Source organism: Amblyomma americanum, chromosome 9, assembly GCF_052857255.1.
Source record: "Amblyomma americanum isolate KBUSLIRL-KWMA chromosome 9, ASM5285725v1, whole genome shotgun sequence".
Taxonomy (NCBI): Eukaryota; Metazoa; Arthropoda; class Arachnida; order Ixodida; family Ixodidae; genus Amblyomma; species Amblyomma americanum.
In genome coordinates this window covers 50,791,143-50,807,992 of record NC_135505.1, presented here as the reverse complement: position 1 = coordinate 50,807,992, position 16,850 = coordinate 50,791,143, and the positions used below count along the sequence as shown (strand labels likewise).

The 16,850-nt window shown below is 47.6% G+C and overlaps 1 long non-coding RNA gene across 1 annotated transcript in view; it reads left to right on the top strand.

Annotated features, from left to right (window-relative positions):
• The window catches only part of LOC144105422 (uncharacterized), a 77,679-nt gene extending 64,084 nt beyond the window's left edge, over positions 1-13,595 (top strand). The window contains exon 3 of the long non-coding RNA XR_013308788.1: positions 13,351-13,595. This is a non-coding gene — a long non-coding RNA (uncharacterized LOC144105422). The remainder of the gene's footprint in view (positions 1-13,350) is intronic.
• The last annotated feature ends 3,255 nt before the right edge of the window (positions 13,596-16,850 follow it).

The window sequence follows — 16,850 nt, the reverse complement described above, 5'->3', positions numbered from 1 at the left end:
ATACACAGGGTTGGAACAACAGTTTTACAAATTATCGAAACACCAAAATAGGAGGAACAACTAATAATCAGCACAAATAATGCAAAACAGAATGGTCCCCTTGAAATCATTTGCACCGACCACACTACTGAGGAAGCAAATGAGGTGATTAATTTTTCCCCAAGCTACTTCCTATTCGCAAGAGCAGTTTTTCGCGAAGCGAGTGAAGGTAAGCAAAGAGGATTTCACTGAAAGAGGCGAGGCCTAGAATGCACGACTTAGAGCATCTGCGTTCGCGTTCAACCTTCCCTCCTTATAACGGACAACGAGATTGTGCTGCTGAAGGGTCATGCTCCACCTTAGCGAACGGCCGCTTTCAGACGGCATGTTACTAAATCAAGTTACAGGGCAATAATCCGTTTCCACAACAAATTAAAAACCGGAGACATAACATAACAGGCCAGGTTCTGAACTGCCCACACAAGGCAGGCGCACTCTTTTTCATACGTACTGTACGCCTCTTCTCTAGAGCTGAGATTGCGGCTCAAGTATAAAATTGATCCTTTGTGACCACCAGCACTTCTTGGCACAGCACCGCTCCCATGCAGCGCTCACTCGCGTCACATTGAATGATGGAACCTTTCGAAAAGTCCGGTGCCGTTAGAATCGACTTATAGCTCAAGGCTTGTTTCAGCATTTGGAACGCATTCTCTTTCATCGAGTTCCATGCCACCTTAACTGGCTCTGATTGTCAAAGCCCGTCTGTAGCGGGCTGGCCAGGTCAGAGTACCCTCTCATATGGTGTTGGCAATAACCAGGTGAACTTAAAAAGACCCTTATATCGGTCATAGTGCTGGGCTGGAGATAGTCCACAATAACGGCTACTTTGATGTCGGAAGGTCTTTAATAAGTCACTTCAATAATAAGTCACTTCAAATAAGTCTCTTCACCGCAACCTATGTGATATTTAGCTGGCTTAACAGTAATGCCGGCCTCTTTCAACCTGCTCAATACGACTTGCAAGGGCTCCATATGTTCTTCCAAAGTGTCCGAAAAGATGGCAACATCGTGCAGGTACGGCATTGCGGATTCGCCAAAACCATAAAGAACTCAGTCCATCAGGCTAGAGAAACAATGGGGCGCGTTTTTAAGTCCCATGCTGAACATGCGTGGGCGGAAAGTTCCGAACGGAGAAAAGAACGCGGTGCAGCGGCTAGTCCGTTCCGTAAAGGGTACTTGCTAATATCCTAGCACGACGTCTAGCGTAGCTATATAATTTGACTTCGACACGGTCCCTACCCTTTCTTCCAGCTTCGGTATCGTATATGTCTGATCTTGGGTTATCGTGTTCAGACGCCGATAATCGGCGCATGGCCTCGGATCGTTTAGCGGAACATGCACTAGTATCAGAGCGATGTGTGGTCGCTCATACTTGGTACTATAACTCTCAAGTGAGGCATGTGCTGAATCTCCTCAACCATGTTTTTTTACTGCACGGGTGAGAAACGAGATGGTTTACTGCGGATCGGTTGCTCAGATGTTAACTTGATGTCGTGCTCTAAGACAATGTGTTTTTCCGGGACGGTTCGAGAAAGCCTCCTTAAACTCTGAAGCTATTCTGTTTAAATCCTCCCTTTTGTCGGCGCTTAGAGGCGCGTCTACCGTCAGGTAATCCAACATTATCTCTAAGCAACATTCTTTCATGTCAGCCGTCGTCAGAATTTCTGCCCCTTCATCATCGGGAGCACTTATCGTCATGCTTACTATCGCGTGATGCTGAAAGTATAGTTTAATCAAATTGGTGTTTTAAATCTTTTTAAGCCGTATGCCTAATTTAACTTCCTAGTTGGCATCGGAGAGCTTCGATATAACCCTCGCGGGCCCCTCCCAGTGAACCTATAGCTTGTTTTTCTTTGATGGTCGCAGCAACATCACTTGGCTACCTACATCAAAGGTGCGTTTCTTTTTTTTTTTTGCTGACTTGTAGGATTCCTTTGACATGATTTGCGCCTCCTTCATGTGGTTCTCTATAAATTTTTTTGTTTTCCCGAGTATCTGGAAGAAGCCGAGGATGTAGGACACAAAATTTGGGTCATCACTACTTTCCCAAGCCTCTCGCAGCATGCGCAGCGGAGTTCTAAGGCCCCGGCCATACACAAGCCTTCTTTTGAAATGCACTCCGCTACCCTAAAGGGGCCCTGAAACGCATAATAAGTGCGTTGTTATGCCTGTTCGTTGCAATAAATGTGTTATAGTGATGCTGTTAGTACCGGTCGTACCGCGTACAGTCTGGTTTTGATAATTTTAATTAGCTCGCAAAAGCAAGTTCTTCGCTTGGACAGTGGCGCCATAGAGTGGCGATTTTTAGCAGTGGATGTGAGATCAATGGACGGGAGATTGATCTTTGGACAAACAGTATATACAATGCAAATTTTATTATTAAATACAGATGGGTTTCGTCACGTTTTGCGCTCAATAACTAATCAACAATATCAACTTGTTTGTCTTCGTTAAAAGCGCTGTAAACCAAGTAAAATACAAATGCACAACCTGAGGTTTTGCATTGAAGGACTTTGCACCTCTCTGCACACAATCCTACGCCCTACCACACAGTCTTTACGGCTGCTCTGTATGTATCTGAGAACGGCTTTGCGGAATCGATCCGATCGAGCCATTACACTCTGCATGCGTTCGTTTCGGTACGAAGGAAGGATGCAACGAAAAATTCCATTCGTTTAACGTTTAGCATTGCACATCGTCAGCTCGTGGAGGTTCATCGGGCGGTGGCTCCAGGTGGTCCCACGTTCTCCACGTCAACAGCACGCCTTTCTCGCCGTGACCAAAAGCGCGTTCTTAGCGGCGGGCAATGGTATGCGGTACGCAGTAGTGGAACGCTCTTTGCTATAAGTATCTAGCATCTTCAGCACGCCATCACTCTGTCGCAGTATCTCGTGCTCGAGTTGAGATCCATAAATGAGGGAACATCACTGATAAGTGTTCCCTTCTGCGCCATGGACGTGACGATGAAGCATCACTGGATCAGCTGGGCGTTCACGTGGTTGTTATAACCATGAAAACGCCGCTACCAGCCTCAGCAAGAACATGTTACAGCGATTAGGCACCCATGGTGAATAAACTTCTGCAACGTGGTGAGATAGGTTGCCTTGATTTGTCCTGCCCAGTGTCGTAATTGGAGAGTGGAACCGGAATGCGAAGCCGCAAAAATATCGAATTGAGGGCAACATTTTGTTATCCTGTATTCTGACACTTCTTCATTGAAAAACTTCCGTCCCTAAGCATCAATTCTTGTAATTCTTTTTGAGTCAGAATGGGTGCTACATAAGGAATCCCTCTGAAGTATAGCCGGCGTCCGATCAAGCAAAGCATCGCAGCCTCTTTAAGTGCCAGCGGTTGTCCTGCCCTCACATTACATGCCCTGCCTAAACGCATTTCTTCCTCTTGATTTCGACTAGGATGTCATTAACCCGCGTTTGTTCCCTCACCCACTCTGCCTGCTTCGGGTGTCTTAATGTTACACCTGCAATTTCTTCAATTACATGACTCGCTGCAATGTCCTTAACTTAAAGTGAATGCTTTTCGTTACCCTGCATGTTTTTCCCGTAGCTGAGTACCGGTATGATAGAGTTGTATAGTTTTCTCTTGAGGGATGTTGGTAAAATGTTATTCATGATCTGAGAGAACCTGGCATATGCGCTCCACCCCATTCTTATCCTTCTAGTTAATCATGTTTCTACATCCGGGTCAGTTGTCACTACCTGCCCTAAGTAGACATTTTCGTTTACCACTTTCGGCACCTCGCTACCAAATGTGAACTGCAGTTCCCTGGTTAAACTATTGCATTTTGGTTTCTGCGTGTTAATTTTAAAGCACACTATACTGCTCTACTTTCCAACTCATTGATCATGATTTGCAGTTCATCTCCAGAGTTAATCAATAAGGCAATGTCATCATCGAATCGCAGATTATTTAGGTATTGTCTATTAACTGTTATCCCTACCTGTTGCCCATGCCGGCCTTGGAATACCTCCATTACACTTGCGGTGAGCCGCAATGGCGGTATCTTAACGGCCTTCAATTTTGGATTTTTATTGCTAAATTTATGCACGACCATGGTAGCTGTGCAATTGCTGTAAATATCATTTAGTATTTTCACACAATGCTCTTCTACACACTGATTCCCAATGTCTGCATGACTGCTGAGGATTCCACTGAGTGAAATGTTTTCTCGCAATCAATGAAGGCTATGTATAGGGGTAGGTCATATTTTACGCATTTCTATATCTCCTGATTGATAGTGTGAATGTGCTTTATTGTCGAATATCCTTTACGAAAGCCTGCCTGATCATTTGGTTGAATGAAGTGTAAGCTTGCCTTGACTCTATTAGCGATTGCCTTGCTAAATACCTTGTAAGCAACGCACAGTACGCTGAGCGGTCTGTAATTTCTCGAGTCCTTGGCGTCTTCTTTTTAATGAATTACGATAATATTATTATCCTTCCAAGCTTCCGGTGCAGTCTAGGTCATAAGGCATTGCGTATACAGGGTGCCTAGTTTTTCTAGTAAAATCGCGCCTCCATCCTTCAGGAGATCTGCTTTTACCTGATCGTCACCCAGTGGGTTTTAGCTTTGAATTGCTCTTAAGGCTTTATTTACATACTCTTCTGTTACTGACAGGATGACACATTGCTTTGCGTTACTATCTCTCTCACATCAACGTTCTGATTACGTTGGCTACTGCATATATTTGTGCAGAACACTACGGCTATATAAATACCTTATCCATATATCTAATGACGTTACCCTCCTCGTCTCTAAATGCATGCATCTGGTTTTTAGCTATGCCTAAGTTCTTGTTCACCATATTTTAGAAAAAGAAGAGCAAAGGCCTTTGCTCTGCTTTGGGCATAGACAGGTTCGTGATTTTCACGGTGAGACGCGTTCAAGTGTGTTCTTAGTCGAGGAAGACAGACAGACATTTCATTTGACGCACGACCCTCTATCGCCTCGCCATCCCTTCCTCTTCCCTCCACAGCTTTCCGCTTTATTCGTTCCACTAAAAAGGGAGTTTGAGTTTTTCTTCTCTCCACTTTACCACCCCTCGTTTCCCACCCTCTTATCGTATTCTTTCTCCCTCCTTCTCTTCCAACTCTTCTCTCATGAAAGTGGAGGGGGGAATGTCCCTCTGCGCTCTTTTCTTCATGTCAACAGTGGCTTGTGAAGGGGCCTCCAGGGCTAAATATGTCGGGAAATCGCAGCTTTGAAGCAGAGAGCCAAAACTAGAGGTGCACATTGCAGGCTTCAAGGGCCGAACTGCCTGTGTACAAGGCGCCTTTAAAGCGTCTCACCGCGTAAAGACGTGTATCGAACACTAATGGTCGGGGTGCACGAAGACGTAATGTTCGGAAAATCAAGGTGGGGCAGGCGCAAATCTTTAATGCCGTCCTGTATGCTATGACGGTACAGTGGTGAACAGCCCTGTCTAGAGCGCGCCGACTGTGCTTTGCGGAGCAAGCCAGGCCCATCTAACCTTACGCTCTGGGTTTGAGGTTTGCGTCTCGTGCGCATGCGCGGCTAAAATAAAGCGGTGCCTGCAAGTGAGTTCTCAGCCTCATTCACGCTCAGTGCTTGCGCTTCACGCTACCATACCCGCGCTGAATGCTCTGTAACAGCAGACGGAAAACTGACGCGGTTCGCGCGTATCACGAAGCGGCTAGGCAAGCTAGTGCAAGTGATACGGGTGATCGCGCGTTTCAAACACGTCTAAGAGTGCGAGAGACTTGAATATGCTGGTTGCTCGGTGTCTGTTTTAGTCTCGTGTGTATAATGTTAACAAAGCTTTGTAGGGGGATAGTTGGTTGTACACACATAGACTGGGGAGCGCTACAATCAAGACAAAAGGACAACGCCACTTAAGAACACCACGAGACAGGAGCGCAAATATTCAACTGAGTTTATTTTCGACATGGCGCATATTTATACGGATATTCCTAAATCTGTTCTTTAATAAAAGTACAAGACCACAAGGAAATTGTAGAAAGCATTTTGCATGGCTTCAGAAAAGGAAGGTGCTGGGTTCGTTAGCGGCCCGTTTGTGGTTCTAACAAAAAAATAAAAGTGTTTTTAGCCGGTCATGCGTGAAATTTATGACATGCGAGGATAGTCGATATCTCGCCTAGTGTAGGTGATTGCTTTGATATCTTGGCTGACTCTACCGCTTGTATGTTCGTGTGTCCCATAATTAGATGCGTATAAATATGCGCCATGTCGAAAATAAACACAGTTGAAAGTTTGCGCTCCTGTCTTATGGTGTTCTTATGTGTTGTCCCCTTGTCTTTATTGTAGCGCTCCCCATTCTCAATAATTTTAGCGCGTTTTCACCACGCACCATGCGTTAGCGTATTGTTTCATGTCGTGTCTTTGCGCTGTGTTAGCAGTACAAAGAACACCGCACTCGGCATCCGTGCAGATCTATGAACTTGGATGCAGAAAGACGCGGTCATCCCCTATCACTCGCGCTTTCTTTCCTGGCCGTCACGTTACACTTATGAAACACGAGGGCATGGCGACACCCTGGCAGCCGTCATAAATGCAGGCCGAGAGGCCCTGGTGGCACAAAAGGCACTCGAAAGGCAGTTGCTGAACAAGGAAGCGATGAGCAGGCAACCCTCTGTTTTATCCACGCATGCTCGCGGGGCGCATAACTTAAACCCGGAGCCTAATGTTGGATGGCGCTGACTAACTCCGTAGGGCACCGCCTGCGCGCTCTAGACCTGGCTGCTCACCACTGTACTGCAGAGGCGGTGGCGAGGGAGCTGAGGGAACGAACAAGTCTCAGGGACGCCGCAGGTTGCAGCGAAGACTAGTTCGGTCACTGAACAGCCGAGGTCACGATGAAGGACGGCACATAGACCAAGAATAACCATTGACGGGTGGTTTACCCTGTGCTCTCGGCCGAGGCACGCTCTGAGGGGAGCCTTGAGCTGGCGATGGATCCACTCCACCATGCCGTTGCCACTGGAGTATGCTGTGGCATGCTGTGGTATGACACTGCTTAGTGCCAAGCACATGATTGAGAGAGATAAAGAGGGTACAATGGAACTTCCGGCCGCACTCCGTTGTTACAATGCCAGGCTAGCCCGCGTTAAAATAAAGGCTCTGGCTACAATTTCTGCAGTGATCCCCGTATTTGGCACAGCTTCGGGCCAAGGGATGAAGCAGTCAATCGTTTTCAGAATGTACCGGAACTCGCGAGAGGGAGAAACCGGCCCACTCAAGTTAATATGGACGTGGTAAACGCGACGCCCAGGTGGCAGGAAAGACTGGATGGAAGTCTTCGTGTGGCAGGTTATTTTGCCGGCCTGGCAAGCAAGGCACAAGAAGGCGCAGTAGCGAACATTAGTGTTGATACCAGGCCATACCCACGTACTGCTGCGTAACGAGAAGCTGCGTGGCTGAGATTCTGGTATGGCAGATGTCATAAAGCGTGTGAAAAACCACTCGACGAAAGGCAGCCGGAATGAAAGCATGAGGTACGTCACGGAAAATGTCGTACCTAATTGAACCGTGCACAAACGGATGAAGCGCCCGCTGCAGCCGGAGAGAAGAGGCGAGGTCACGCAGGGCTTTTTAGCTCACCGTCCTCGATATGCGCATGGGCCTGTCACTGCCAGTTCATAGCAGTTGGGAAAGTGACAGCGGAGGTGAGGCATGAAAGAGCGTCCGCTGCCTCGTTGTCGATGCCTTTGATCATGCGGACATCCGTTGTAACTGATCGGTAGGCCAGGTGACGGACTTCTCGGGCGACGCGCATGAAGAATTCGTACGGAATACATATGCCAGTGGATTACCAACCGTCAAAACGTAAAATTCCTGACCTTTCACGGAATGTCCGTAGTGCTGGATGGCGAAATTCAGCAGCTCGGCCGAAAAACCTGTAGCGGGTCTCAGAATGGGATCTTCCGAGAGAAGGTCACTGGGTACCAACAAGACACGGTTTGCTGCTCGAGAACAGCGCTGCTGGCCACGGTGGAGGCATCCATCATGATGCGAGTGGTTGTGTCAATAATCGGGTGAATGATAAGGACAGACTCAGCAACTGCTTCCTTAGCAGCCGTGAAAGCGCGGACGAGGTGCTCGACCTCATGCGATGAAGCTAACTCAGGGGGTGCAGAAGCTCGGCGCACTATCATAAAAAGTGCGTTGAAAAATTCGCGAGGCCTAGAAACTCTCGTTGTTAGCGCAGAGCGGTTTGTACGGGGACGTCTTTCACAGCCTTTATATGGGAAGGCAATCGACAAATTCCCCACGCCGAGATGTGTTGGCCCAGAAACTGCAGGTCGGGAGACCCGAAGCCACACTTCTGTGCGTCGTATACGAGTTCGAATTGCTGAATGAGACCAAAGAGTTCGTGGAGGCGACGCTCATGGTCTTGCGATGTGCGACTCTAGACGAAGATATCTTCAATATAGGCGAATATAGCCAGGAGTTCGCTGTCACATCGGCAACAAATCGTTGAAAAATCTGAGCTGCTTTGCGGAGCCCTAAGGCATGCGCAGGCACTCAAACAGGCCGAATGGTGTAGTGATGGCCTTAGGCATAGCGACAGGCTTGACAGGGATTTCGTGATAAGCCTTAAATATCTCCACTTTGCTAAAGATCTTGCAGCCTTCCAAGATGGTGAAATCCTTGATGTGTGGAAAGAGGTAGCTATCGTGGACGGCGTGAGTGTTCAACGCCCGGTTGTGTTGCACGGCTGCCAGTCTCCTGGTTCTTTCTTAGGCACCAGATGCAGGGGTAACGCCGAAGTGCTAGAGGAAGGTCGTATTATACCTAGCTGGAGCATGTGCTCGAATTTTAATTTAGCAATGGTCAGACTCTCAACGAAAAGAAGGCGGGGTCTAGCTGCGATGAGTGGACCACGCGTAACAATGTGGTGGGCTGCGCTGTGCCTGGGTGGTTGGTTTACATTGCAGGGCCTCATGATCTCAGGAAAGTGATCCAGGATTATATTATAGGGCCATAGAGGAATCAGCATGTGGATACCAGTGGCAGCGAGCAGCCGACATAAAACCAGGACTGAAAGGCGCCTCTTGGTGTCGACGAGGCGATGGTGGTGCATGCTGACATCCAGGTGGAAATTGTTGAGAAAAATGAAACCGAGGATTGGCTGAAGTCGACAGTGAGGGGCCCAGGCCATACTTGGCAATGGAGGAAGAGCTGACAGCACCAGTTGCATGGGGAAGGGCACCGGCGGGCACGGGACTTAAAAATGCAATAATACCAGCACACTGCTGAGGTGGGAAGCGAGTGCGAGCATGCGCTGTGTTGTGAAGGAGAACGGCTGCTAAAATGTGGGTTGCAACCGCGATGGCCATGTAAGGACGTCCGGAGAGCGTTGAGGGAAGCGGCGAGCTGTTCGAGCCGGGCCTCTGAACGGGAAATTTCAGAGAACTCTATATTGAAAGTGAGGGCGGCCAAGGAAGGAAAATGCACGTCGTGGACTGGATCAGCTAACTGGGACAGGCGTTCGAGGGTCATGGCGCCTGCAGCTGCCAAGAAGAGACCGGTAGACTGCGGGAAGCGCTGCAGGAAAATCTCCCTCAACAGCGCACAGCTGTTCTTGCTTGAGTTGAAGTGGCTTCCTCCCACGAGCTGCCCCGTACTAGTGAGCAGCTGGGAGGGGCGGCGATCTCCAAGCTCCTAAATGGTGAGCAGTGGCTCAAGTCGCGCGCTCTCGGGCAATGAGGTGCGATCCAGGGTACTCTGTTTGTAGCGTTGGTATGGGGCATCTTTCAAGGCTGATGGTGTCCGTGATATCTTAGCCATATCAGGACACAGGCTGGAAAGAGCTCGCGAGGCCGAGAAGTCTCCGAGGTGACGCGGTGGAGAAGGAAGATGGCTTCCACCAGGGCGAACCACACCTCTGGGGTCTCGCTCCAGGACGGTCGAAGGATGAGCTTAATTGCTTCAACGTCCAGTGTGCGCGAGTTAGCAGCAGGCAGAAGGTCGCCTGAGGAGGGAAGGTTACTAGGGTCGGTCGTTTCTTTGTCCGGAGTCTCCACTGTGGGGAAACGCTTTGACCTTGTCGGCATGTTCGTATTTTGCCTGATAAACACCTTTCGAATATCGAAATGATCACGACAAATATTATTTTTAGATCAATAGCTGACACAAAAAATGATGGTCGATTTGCGTACTTAAGCATAAATGTGAATTATGCGAGAGAGTACTTCGGTGCGCACTGCAGTTCCGGTGAATATATATAATATTTACGGATGAAAGCTGTTTGGTTATGGATGATCAGTTAATGCCTTTAATGCGGAATTGATAATTCTCTATTTAATAATTATAGATCCCTTGAATTCCCTATGCCACTTCTGGTGCGGTGGCGCAGCGGTCAAGAGATCCTCCACTGCCCTCTTATGGTAGATGGTTCTATAGGTGAGACTTCCGAGACTCAGGTTCTTCTTCCAGAGCATCCTTTCTCGATTAATTGAACTGCCACCTGGCACAGTGGGTAGTGTGCTCGGAATATGATGGGCATGTTGCAAAGCGTGTGCTCGTGCGTGCGTGTATTATATGTACACGGCTGGGCAGGATGTCCGTAACCCGATGGGAAAGCGAGCAGCCTGGAAAGCAGGCTCCTGAAAACAAAAAAGCAGACAGACCAACAGACCGAGAGACAAACAATTAAATGAACCAAGACACTACACCTAAATTCTGGTAATGTCGAGTATGAGTGGTAACGAGCAAAATAAAACAATGAAACTGACAAGCAAATAGGTTGAGAGGCGCTGAAGTATAATAAACATTTTTATTGCGGATATTCTTTCTTAATTATAATGCTGTCACGGGCCATGATAATCTGATGACGTCCTGAAAAATGCACTAAATCGCTTTTCTGTTTGACGTCCAAAAGTGTCTCACTGTGTGAGGAACGCCGTAGTGGAGGGCTCCGGTAAATTTCGACCACCTGGGGTTCTTTAACGTGCATTTATATCGCATAGCCCAGGTGCCTCTAGATTTTCTCGACCATAGAAATGCAGCTGGTGAGCATCGGGTAACAGGAGATCTTTTGGAGGACGAAGGGGAGATTTTACCATACAAACTAGCTGCTCTGTATACGCAATTCCTTATGACTTCTAGCCTACCAGAAGCCTGGAAAAACACCAACACTGTTTTAATTGTTAAGAACGGAGATATCAAGGACATGAAAAATTGCAGACGGATCAGCTTAGTCTATGTTGCCTCCAGGGTATTTACGAAGGTAATCGCAAATAAAACCAGGACAACCTTAAACTTAAACCAACCTAATGATCAGGCAGGCTTTCGTAAAGAAGACTCAAAGATAGACCTTATTCACACTATAAATCAGGTGAGACAAATGCTCTCAATATAACCAAACCCCTATAAGTGCATTAATTGATTACAAGGAAGAATTTGACTCAGTGGAAACCTCAGCAGTCATTCAGAAATCAGGGTGTAGAAAAGTTTTATATAAAAATACCGGAAGACATCTGCAATGACTGCAGAGCTACCACAGTCCTTTGTAAATTCAGCAATAAACTTTCAATAAGGAAGGGTTTCAGGCAGAACAACACGAGCTGGAAAATGCTATTCGCCAGCTATTTATAGGAGGTGTTCCGCGGCCTGGATTGGGAAGAGGTCCGAATAAGAGCTAATGAAAAATAACTTATCTTTTTGCGATTCACTGATCACAATTTCTTGTTATGTCACTCAGAAAATGAGCTGCTAAGCATAATAAATGAGCTGGGCAAAGCAGAACGGTAGATAATAAAATTAACATGGAGAAAACAAAAGTAACGTTAAACACTTTCGGGAAGAACGAGCAGGTCAAAATTGGTAGCGAGGTGCTAGAAGTGGTAAGGGAATACGTCTCCTAAGGGCAGGTAGCGCCACTGATGCGGATTCTGAGAGAGAAATACCTAAAAAAAATAAGAATGATGTGGAGCCCTTGTGCCAGATTCTCTCAGATCATGAATGGCAGTTTACCATTATCCCTCAAGAGAAAAGTGTACAACAGCTGCATCTTACGAGTATCCAGCTACGGTGCAGAAGCATGAAGGCTAACCTTTGAAAAAGATATAGCGCATGAAGACAGGACATTGCAGAGACAACACCGGACGAGCGCTCGTCCCGTGTTGTCTCTATACTCTCCTGTCTTCATGCGCTATGCATTTTCAAAAGTTATGCACCAAAAAGCCCAAACTTGAACCTTATGAAGGCAAACGAAAAGGTTTCAGCATAAGGAGAACGCAGCGAGCTATGTAAAGAACGATGATAGTTGTTTCGTTAAGATACCGGAAGCGGGTAGAGTGGGTGAGGGAAGAAACGCGTGTTATTTACATCCAGGTCGAAATCAATGGCAAGGAATGGGCGTGGGCAGGGGACGTAAATCAAAGGCAATATTACCGCTGGTACTTAATGGTAAGAGAGTGGATCCCAAGAAAAATTAAGCGTAGCAGTGGGAGCAATAATGTTATGTTGGCGCATGAGATTAAGTAGTTTGCGCGCATAGCGTGAGGTTTAATTTGAGACACATGGGAGAGGCCTTTGCCCTACAGGAAGTCTAGTCAGGCTGATGATGCTGATGCGCTAACTTCCTATCTAATACCCCAAAAGCGGCTTTGAAGGCAAATAAATGATATGAAACAAATATGCTGATACCACTCATATTCCAGCATCTTACATTGTTTCTCACTGATCAAAATCAAAAAGCTAAAGGGAATGTTGTTTAAACGATGCTTGACGCCGAGTGGCCGCATTGTGGCTTTTAAACATCATTCGCGTTGTGATTTGAATTTCGTTGGCGTGCAATCTCTGATGTAGTCAATGTTGTGTCGGCAATGCGAACTGCACGTATGTGTCCCTTCGCTTTTGACAATCTTGTAACACTTTACGGACGCACAACACCGTAAATTCACGCAGTTTTTCCTTCCTCTCGCATTCGCGTCCCCTGTCGTAAAATGTTTTCGTAATAGCGAAAAGGCGCAACTAGCGCAATTGAGATGACGGGTTCACGAGCTGGCAACCACCCATCAAAAGGCATAGACCGTGAGCCAAACGTGACGTCTGACACTATAGGTGCACTCGCATTCAAAATTTTGCTACTAATAATGTTGTGCACAATGTTTAACTAATATCTAGTGGTGTGAAATGAAATTTTAAATAGGCATAATTATCTACTGGTGAGTCGCACCTTAACTTAAACGTTGATGCCTGCACCTATGTTGAAAAACATATTTTGGGTTCTTATTTTATGCAGCTTACAAATATGTGCCATAAATATGATGCTTTAAAATTCAACCGAAATTGTTTTATAATTTCCAGGCCTCCAAATGTGAGTCGGACGAGGTCCAAAAGCCGTGCGCCGAGGGACTCTACCCGGAAAATATTTGCCGGGATATACAGAGGAAGAGGCCATGCAGTAATGGGAGTGAAGTCTGTGCATGCCCGACGGTAAATGGAGGCAACCAGGAACCCACCGGTGTGTGGATGAGGACAGATGCTGCGCAAGCAGAATTTGTACGGTTCCGAAGCACTGTCCGTCCTGCTTTGAACAATAAAATCCTTGTCCTAAGCTATGGGATCACAGGAAAAAAAAACATACTTCTCTGGTTTTTTCAATTGAGATCAAAACTTGTGCCAATGCAAATCCTGTACTCTCATTATAAATTTCGTCTTCTGAAATTTGGGCTTGAGGCTGATTGAAGATTTAGATGGTTATAACTATAAGAGCTACAACTTTTCACTTGCCTCTAAAGGCAACATTTTGTTCACGCAGAAACTGTGAAAATAGTCCTTTCGACACGCGATCACATTTATAATGCTGCGGAGGCTTTTGCATTTGGCGCATATATTTCAACCGTGGCCGTGCAAAAATGCTCTACAAAACTGACGCCTAAAAAAATGAAATCACAGTTTTCACTGTGAATCACGGTTTTCACGGTGTCTGTGCCCTATTCTCCCGCCGCCCCTTGGCATCCCGTGGGCCCCGGCTTTCCTGTCGCCCCCAGCTTTCCGTACGCCCCTGGCTTCCGCCCTCTCTGCGGCCTCGGCTCTCCCGGCGCCGACAGGCCTGCCGACGTTTCCTGCCCTCCAAGAGTCCTCGCCCTCCCGGCAGCCATGGCACACCCAGTGGCCTCAGTCATCCTGGCCGTCTCCATCTTCCCGGTGGCCTCGGCTCTCCCGGTTCTCATGGCCCTCTTGGCGGCCGTGGCCCTCCCAGCAGCTCCGCCACTCGAGGCGCCTCCGATTGCCGCTACCTCGCCGGCGTCCTCCTACGTGCACGGCTTGGCGCCAGTGGAAACGACGCCACTCCTGCGGACGCCCGTCACGTTCAAGTCAATGCTCCAAGGCTGGCTCTGAGCATGTCCCAGCATCCCCATGCACACCAGAAGAGCCACTCCCCTGCCAGGAATCTCGATGCGCCTGCCGTAGCCGCCCCTCTGGGTACCGGGCAGCTCGGTCCGGCATCAGCTGCGCTAATCTCTCGACCTGCAACGCACCTAGCTTCCTGTGCTGCTCCACCCCTCAGGCGACGGCCATCGGCTGCTGCAACTGAACCACCGGCAATGGGTGCACTGCGCAGGCTGACCCGGCTGACCCATCTTTTTCACCTGCCCTTCCGTATCCATCGACGCCTTCCGGAAGCTCCGCCTCAACGTCAAAGCCAGAATTGCCCGCCTGAGCCTCGCCTTCGGATCCCGGCCGGCCTGCACGACTCTTGACTCATACCGAGTGATCATCTAGAGGGCGGGGGGGGGCCTGTAGCGACCCGCGCGGCTGTCACTGCGCGCGATGCCGAGAAGGACGAAGTATTCCCAGCACGCGCTTGAGAGAACGCTCGTGACCTTCGCCAGGGCGGAAAGCTGCCGCCGCCGCCTCTCCGCTACTGTCTTCTCTTCGGCAGCCCCCAATAAATGTGGCCGCAGTCGCCTCCCTGGGCGACCTCCACAGGCTCTAAGAATAGCAGTAGGTGGGAAGAGGCATTACTAGAGTTAGCAGAAGGAAATAATTTATGATGTTGAATACCTTCTTCTGCAAACGAAAAACGAGAAATGGACATGGAAGAGCCCCAATGGAGGAAATAAAAATGAAATGCACCTAATACTGTATACTTGTACTGCAACCTTTGCCGGATGTGGATGCCCTCAGAAAAGTGCGTGGTAAAGACCTTGTAAGGACAAGAAGGTAAGGACTCGAATTGGCGCAGACTTAGAAAGACGAGACAAACGGCTAGAAATAAGAAGCCCACCAACGAGGTAGCAGTAATGAAGAACAAAGGTTCTCGCTACATAGCAGGTATTCCAATTTAAATGAGGACAAACATCGTGCAAGCAGTGAACGATAATCTTACAGGCATCATTATGAAGATCCATGCCTAAAGAGATAGATGAGAAGGGCATTAACAACCTTGATGGTTAAATTAGAAGAAGAGTTCTACACAAATCTGCAGTAGTCAATCTAATGAGCAAGGTAGAGAGAGAGAGAGTAGCGCACATCAAGGGTGTAAGTCAGAATCAGAATAAGTTTATTGTATTCAAAAAGAAAGCCTATTGTAGGAAACATATTCAGAAAGAGGTCCCACAGCCGGTGACTGTACTCACACCTGGGGGCCAAGAAAAAGGAGAAAGCAGCTTTTGAGGATCAGGTAATAGCACTTCTGTGGAACGACGGTGGGGAGATTCCGCAAGAAAAAATAGCCACACTACATACGCAGTGGCTTATGACCTGGAGTGGACCGGAAATTCGGAAGAACACTAACACATTCGTAATTCATGGGAAAGGAGACGTCAAGCACGTGGAAATTTGCAGACCGATCTTACGATCAATTGCATGCCAGAACTTTTCTTAGGTAATTGCGTAACAAACCAGCGCAACCCTAGGATTCAAACAATTATCAGGCAGGTTTTCGCAAAGGCAACTCGAAAACAGACCATATGCACACTAAGAATAAGGTGACAGTTAATTGCGCACGATATAAACAACCCCTATATAAGCCTTCGTAGAATAAAACAAAACATTGAACCTAATTGAAACTTCTGCAGTCGTGCAGGCAATACGAGATCAGGGTGAAGATAACCTTTAGAAAAATTGCAGGAACAGATATAAACGGCTGCATAGCTTCCGCTATCCTCCATAAATTAAAGTAACCTTAAAGAACACACACTCGTGGCATTGCTAATCCCCCCTTTTTAAAGAAGGTACTCAGAAGCCTGTACAAGGAACCGTTGGGCATAAAAAGGTAAAGGAGAAGCCTTAGTAACCTGCGATTGGCTGATCACATTGCCTTGCTACATCACACAGAGGTTGAATTGCACAGCATGATCAACGACTTAGAAAGCGTAGAGGGTCAAAGGGAATACGCAACCGTTCCGAAGAACGCTCCCTCCTTAATCAACATCATCTTTTTGATGGTGCATGCACTTTCTTTACGTTACCGCTGCTCTACACTCGGCGACGTCTGAGGACCTCGAAAGTGCAGATATCAGCAATCGAATTGTCAGTCTTTCCGGCGGACGACCCTTTTGGAGCGAAAAGCTTCTCTACGCTAGGTGAAGCTGTCGTCACGTAGGACGGCGGATGACGATGATCGACCTTGAGCCCAATCAGTTTAGTCGAGTGTGGCCATATGTGGTACAGTTATGGTGTCGAAACATTAACCCCTGACGATGACATTTGACCTTTCGCTGACCTTTTATATTCAGTTACTTTTGGGTTGATATTTGACCTTATCGTAAGGAAGACGACGAGCATACGCGCGAGCTGCATGGTCATTGCCTGGTGCACGCTCCTTGCTGGACTAGCTGACCTCGGAACGCTGTAGG